Genomic DNA, 7,139 nt, shown 5'->3' on the forward strand with positions numbered 1-7,139 from the left:
TTGGGTTCGAGGAAAAAGTTTTTCTGTCACACCAATGTACTTGGCGAAAATTCTACACATTAACCGGCCAATACTCCCCATACCGCCGGTATATGATGAGCTGAACCCAGATGAAGAGTATCTCAAACAGTCTTTAGGAGCCAATTTGGAATTCTCCTCCAATAAGAAGTTAATCAATGTGGCATCCCTTTCTCCCGAATTAAGACTTCTTTCAATGATCATGTGTAGCAATCTCTATCCCTTGTCCAGCACCAGATATATGAATCTTGGCCGAGCATTGTTTTTGAATGATTTGATCATTGACGTAGAGATTGATGCGTGCTCTCATATTTTTCACATTTTGGCAAAAACAGTTGACCGGACTGCTTCAAGGAATTGTCTTCCTTTCTGTTGCCTTTTTTCAAGGATTTTGAAGCTCAAAGGTGTTCGTCCATTGGAAGATGAGCATCCATATACAAGGGAACCTCGAGCTTTGCAACTCGTACCTATGATGAACAGTTCAACAATATCTCCGCTACTCTTCAAGAGATGTGTACAAAGATGTCCGGGCTGGCGACTATCATGTACACTCACCACAGACGTCTTGATTCACAGTTCACATCACTCCAAACTCAATTGGATGAAATTCAACGGAAGCTAGAAGAGAATGACTAGCTATTCCATGACAAAAAGGGGGAGATGATGTCATTGATAGGGGGAGTATGGTGACCTATGATAGGGGGAGTATGGTGATAGGGGGAGAAGAAGCCACTAGTTCCTATGTTTGATGTTTTATGCTTACTGCTTATGCTTTAAAGCTTTGATACTTTGTTTTTATTTCAGTATAATTTCAGTAGTTCTTTTGTGATATTCTCTATGCTCTGTAGCATATCTTGCATGTACCCATGTTGCTTTTGTAAGTTTTAAGGGTTTGTTTCATTGCATGTTTGTAGGCTTTTATGGTTTGTGTCATGCATATCCAGTACCTTGTTTATGCAGCCTTTATGCTTGTGTACTTGATGTTTAATGTCATACATTTTACGTCAGTATGTCACTCTTGCGCCCTAGTAGGATTTTTCCTAGATGCAAATACTTCGTGTATTATGCATTGGTTGAGTGTTAGATTTGCAAATGATACTCTTCAAATGAGCTTATCATCTTGCATGTCTGGATGTTCATTCCTTGTGTGAATGAGCATAGTAATTACTTTTGTATAGTGATTGCTTGTTTGATCTTGCCATGGTATATTGTTTTTATTCCATTTTGCTTGATCTCATTATATTTGCTCCATATGCATTTCAAGTTTTCTACATACAATGTTATTATTTTGTTATTGTTTTTTAGGAGATACTTGTTCATATGTTTCAAGAGCTTTTTAATATCTAGAATTAGGTGTGAGTGAGTTTTGCCTTTGTTCCCAAACTCACGTTTAAGTTTAGAGTCTGTTTTAGGGTTTTGTCACAGAATAGCCAAAGGGGGAGATTGTAAAGTTGTTATTTACAACTATGTATTTTGTTGGCTTTTATTCCATGCAAAATTTGATTGTAATTATTATCAATCGTTTATACTCTGTATATATTGTGGGATTTGTTGTAAGGGTTGTGTGATAGAGAGAGAGTGTGAAGACTCAAGCATTTGGAGGCTGAAGAATTCTCGTGGGTATGTCGTGACCTAGCTTCCCGCGAAGTGAAACATGTGCCCTACACATGCTGGAATGCGAAGAATCAGGCCAGGTGGAGACAGCTGTGTCTTGCGAGTATCTCGTGGGTAAGGCCTTCCCGCGAGACACCCGCGAGGCTATCTGTTCTGCCAGCCTGTACTGAATGACTCACACTTTCTGTGCCTATCCTATATATACCCTATTTACCCACAATTGTTAAGGAATGCTTCAAAGAGAAAACCCTAGCCAAACACATTGAGAATTAGAGATTGTCATCCCCACCTTTCTCTATACATTTGCTTATGGTATTTCCTCAACTCTTCTCTCTCCATTTCCATACCATTGAGAGGTTGATACCCCAAACACATACCACACCCTTTGAGAGTGTTAAGTGACGTTTTGGTGCTGCTGGAAAGCATTGGAAGAAGCCTGGAATGATAGATGCAACATGGAGCTTGTTGTGAGATCCGGAGAGCTAGACAAGACACGGTTCCGAGAAGCCTTGTTGGAGTAAGAGCTTGGAGGGCTTAGGTACATCGGGTAGATTAGGCTTGGAAGATCTCTTGCTAACCCATGTATCCCAAATGATTGTCTAGTGGATCGATTTCTGCTTGGTGGGCGACGGAGAGGTTTTTAGCCGAGTTCTTCGGTTTCCTCTTCGAGAACACGTCTCGGTGTTTTCTGTGTTTGCATCCTTCTTCCCTACTCTTGTTTATTCCATTATACTACTGTGTTGCTTAGTTTACGGATTAGAGTAGCTTATTTGTTTATCCGCTCGTTTTTACACTATTCCGCACTTAGTCTTAAGTTAGTGTAAAATCTATCAAGCCTTTAATTGGGGGGGGGGGGGGTCTAAATTTCTCATTTGTTTTCAACACATTTCCGAGCTTTCATCACGCTTACCCTCTCCTCCTCTCTACTAGTCCTTCGCAATGGTACAAAGCTGCCCTTTAGCCCACTACCTTGCAAGAGAGAATGAGAATGAGACACTTATTCTTGTACAACTAGCAACATGCCTCATACTATAAGAAGAGAATGTTGTTGAGCAAAGAAAGAAAGGCAGAAAAATTGTAGGGTTTTAGGAAGAACAATATTGTGTAAACCTTAAACTTTCTACATATTACATAGCTTTTAAGGGAGAATGATATTCTATCCTTCACCCACTGTGGTTTTTCATCCCTTTCACAGGGTTTTTCACGTATATCCTATGTCATTCTTTACTTTTCAGTTCTGCCATTCTTTTCCTTTTTATGCATTAGTGTTAAAAATTATATTTTTGATACTCACCAAACTTGACACCCAAATGTACTGTTTGGATTTAGGTCATATACATTTGAGTTGTCTTAAAGTCTAACTTACACTTACACACTTCAACTAGGGAAATGTTTGAACTATAGAGATTCGCATCCAAAATCCTCCTTTGATTCCTCCCTCCCTTCCACTCCCTCTTGGTTCCACAGTATAAAGAAAGGGAAGTCACATAAAATATATTTTAATGAAAAAATAAGTAGGTTGGAAAAAATTGAAGTAACTAGCTGGGACAAGTAATCAAACACCCAAAAACCAATTGGTGTCTTAGTCTGATTATAAAGAGTTATCATTATGACTCAAGAGCAAATGCCATAAGTTAAAACTTTCTCTAAAAAAATTCCAAAAAAAAAGAGAGGGGAAAGTTTCCTTGCTAAAAGCGACCAGTTTAAAAAGTAACAGATATTTTGCTTTCTTATTAAATTAGTAAGTCAATGGTTTTCTTCCATAAAAAGAATAAATATATGAATAAGTTCTTACTTCTCAGCCAGAGTTGTGCTCCATTGCTACGATGAGCCAGTCCTGCTTTGACATGGTGTCCTTGATATGATAGGATACTTGCCAGGGTTTTTGAGGTTCTGGAAGCTGGCCCTAGTAGCCAATAGGTACAAAACTAGTGAAATCGAATTTCTAGCATTTGTATGGATGATTATTCCCTAACAATATTCAAGATTATAGTTGAAGGAAAGAAATTGACTGAAAACTAATGGTAAGCACTATCATGAGTCTATGACTATACAAAAACGAGTAACAAAAGTCAAAAGAATTTAATAGATTCCAACATAGAAAAAGAAAACCCATAACCTCAATCATGTTGATTGAAGTCCGTAGGTATGCTTATATGGTATCTTTTCTTTTTTTGGTTGATTTCAATTTAATAGATGATAAAACTCATATTCTCATCAATTGCTAGAAAACAACATGAATATCAACAGGTAGAATTTCAAGTAAAGAGGTTTGTCAAGATCACATATACTATTTGTTGGTTGAAAATTCCATTTTCTCTCTTACTTCCAATACATTATCATTAAGCAACCTTGTAAGGAATCAAGTCCAACAATCCTTAGTTTCAGCCTCCACTATAGCAAATGCAATTGTGAAGATTCCATTTATTAATATTCTTTCCAAATGCTATTAGTATTTGACCAAGGGTTTTTTTTTTTGTGAGAATACTAAGTATTTTAACACATATATGAATTTTTTGAGCTGTGTCTCACCCCTTAATTGACAACCCTTAAGATTTAAGCCTGATGAATGGCCTCTAAAGATGCTAAGGATCGATTCTTACATCCAAATACGTTACCTCTCAAATGCTGGTGGTAGTCCAGTGTCAGGTCTATTTCTACTGATCATCACTACTCGCTAGGTTACTTGTCTACCTCTTAAACTACTTATTGGTAATTGACACTTTATGTTCATATATTTTTGAATTTGGCTTACTTCCAATACTTTTTAAATTGAATATTTCTTTTTGTTTTAAATACACAATGACAAGTGGTAATAGGTTTTAATTTCCACATTTTATTTAGTTAGTGGGTGATATGACAGTTTCTCATTAAAATAAAAGAAGGTTCCAGTTAAAAAAGTATTGGAGGTAAATCAAACCCTATTTTTTATATATAACAAAACTCCTGTATGATCATTTTGTACTTAGTCCAATTGTAGAGGTTATGGGTTTTTTCATCCTATTAACTTTTCTTTTTCTACGTTGAAATCGACTGTTGGGGGTTCAATCAATGAATGGAATAAGTGTTTATTGATTTGGAGGCTCAAATCAACAATTAGGACTGTTTTTGTTAGACATATGTGGTTTATCTTCGTTTGTTTTGTAATTTCAAACTAAAACTTGTAACATTGAGATTGTGTCACACGTGCATTCAGATGAACGTGAGACATGCCACACCTTGGTCCACTTTTTATTTGTGACTAAGCCACATTAGACTTCTGCTTGCCCATATCAACAAAGTTTATATCCGAATCAGCTAACTATTAGCCACATCAACAAATTATGATGCTCAACAAATCGATACACTTCAGAAATTAATTTGAAAGATCAAAATGAAAAATTTGGAAATTTGAGTGAATAAGTAAATACCATGCATGTCCCAAATTTTAAGGATTCTAAAATGAGTTAAACCTTTATAGGTGTTGTAAGGACTTGAAATATGGCTCAAGCCCTCTTAGAACAGTGGAACCCAGTATAGCAAGCCCAACACAATAAATTTGTAAGAGAGTGGGTTCTTTGGATCAACTACAATGCTAAGTAATTACAAGCTTGTGGATAACAGGACTAACATAAATAATTTGAGCGAAAGAGACACAAATTGAAGGTAAGTTCTTCCTCGGGCAAGTGTGAGGATGAAATATTCATTAAAAGTCAAGGTTGATCTTATTACAACAAGTTTTAGTTTTTTCCTTTTTCTCTTTCTCTCTAGAATGTTCATCCCATTTCCGATGGAGTTCCTTTCTCTATATAGCCCTCCCCATTGCATCTTGGCCCTCCATCTGTACGTTTTAGCAGGATAATTTAGATGCTTGTCCCATCAAGACCCGTCTGGAGGTGGTTGAGAGGTTTGTGAGCCGTTGATCACTATTTAGGTGTCTTTTTCTCATAAATGCAGACAGTTCTGTTGGTGTAGAGCATTAAATGTGGAGGTGATAGCCACCTTCCCAGATATTTCCCTTTTCCATTGCTTGCACAACTTTGATATCTTCCACAATGCTATACTTTCTAGTGTAGGGAGCCACATAAGGCATTTCTGAGGTGCATTTGCTCCTTGGGCTCCTTGGACAATGGGCCATTTAGCCTCCTTTCCTCAGGCCTCTTACTCTAAGTCTTAGCTAGGTTCTGCGTGGTCTTAACGCCTTCCTTCCTCGGTCTTAGCCCACATGTCAAACTTGGGTTAACATATGTGTAGGCCTTTGGTCATCCTCAGTTGGGGCTCATGGGCCTTAGAGTGTCATCGGATTATTTGCTTCCACAATTGCCACTCAAAACTCCATTCCTTTCCATTTCAGGGAAATGGGGTTTTAATAATGTTTTGCAAGTTTCGCACGTTTTGGGAGTGTTCCTAGATGGTGGGGTCTTTTTGCTTGCTTTGCTCACATCCTTGACGCTTCGACATTCGTAACGCTCCATTTAATGCTCAGTATGGCGCTATGTCCCCCACGTTCTACAGTGCGATGAAGATCCAACAACTGCAATTTCTTATGGGGTTTCGCGTGGGAGTTTTCCCGCTCATCTTTTCTCCCTATATAAAGGGTATGGGGGGACCATCTTTCCCATTTTTCCTATCTTTCTAAACCTTCAAAGAAGCAATCTGAGGTTCCTTACTCCCTATTTTCGTAAGTACCTTTTAGTTTACATATAGTTTTTAAGGTCCTTCCCTTCCTCATCTCACGATTTTTACTTCCATTTTCATTTTCCATAGAAAAGGGTAAGTTTGCTAGCGTAGTTGATACACCCAAAGGTAGGGAGGCTTTTAAGGCCAAATATAATATTCCAGTTGGGGTAACAATAAAGCACTGTCCCTTAGGGGAGTGGCATACCATGAGGCCAGAAGGGGCTGTGGTCATACCCAAGATTGCCTTTATAGAAGGCAGGATGCAAATTCCCATGGGTAGAGTGATAGGGGACTTTTTGATTTCCTATAGACTTTGCCTAACCCAGTGTTCACCCAACTTATTTAGGATAATAGGTAGTGTAGATGTATTAAACCATAAGATGGGGGTTAATCTTACCCATCATGGCATCAATTAGGTATATAAATGTCAACAAAGCAAAGATATGAGATACTATTTTAAGACTAGGGTTCTCTCGGTCTGGTTGATTTCCTGCCTTCCTGAATCCAACAAAGGCCTCGACCAAGATTTTTTTATCGTCTTGGGTGAATGGCATGGTGGTTTACATTGTCCAACATGAGACGGGAAGCCAGGTGGGGTGTTCATATGCTTAAGTAAATTGTCTTACCCCCCCAGATAGTAGAGCGCTCTGTCTCACCCACCTTTTTCTTAATTTAATTTTTTTTTTATCTTCTCCTCTTTTTTCGCATACACATTTTTCGTTCCTCTTTTGTAAGAACATGCATCTCTTTTACCACCTATTGGCTTTAGATCTTTTACACTTTTTTTTTTTTTTTTTTGTCGCAAATAAAAAATTTATTGCTCCCAATTTTAACTTGGTGAATTGTGA

Source organism: Quercus suber, unplaced genomic scaffold, assembly GCF_002906115.3.
Source record: "Quercus suber isolate HL8 unplaced genomic scaffold, Cork oak 2.0 scaffold_623, whole genome shotgun sequence".
NCBI classification, from domain to species: domain Eukaryota; kingdom Viridiplantae; phylum Streptophyta; class Magnoliopsida; order Fagales; family Fagaceae; genus Quercus; species Quercus suber.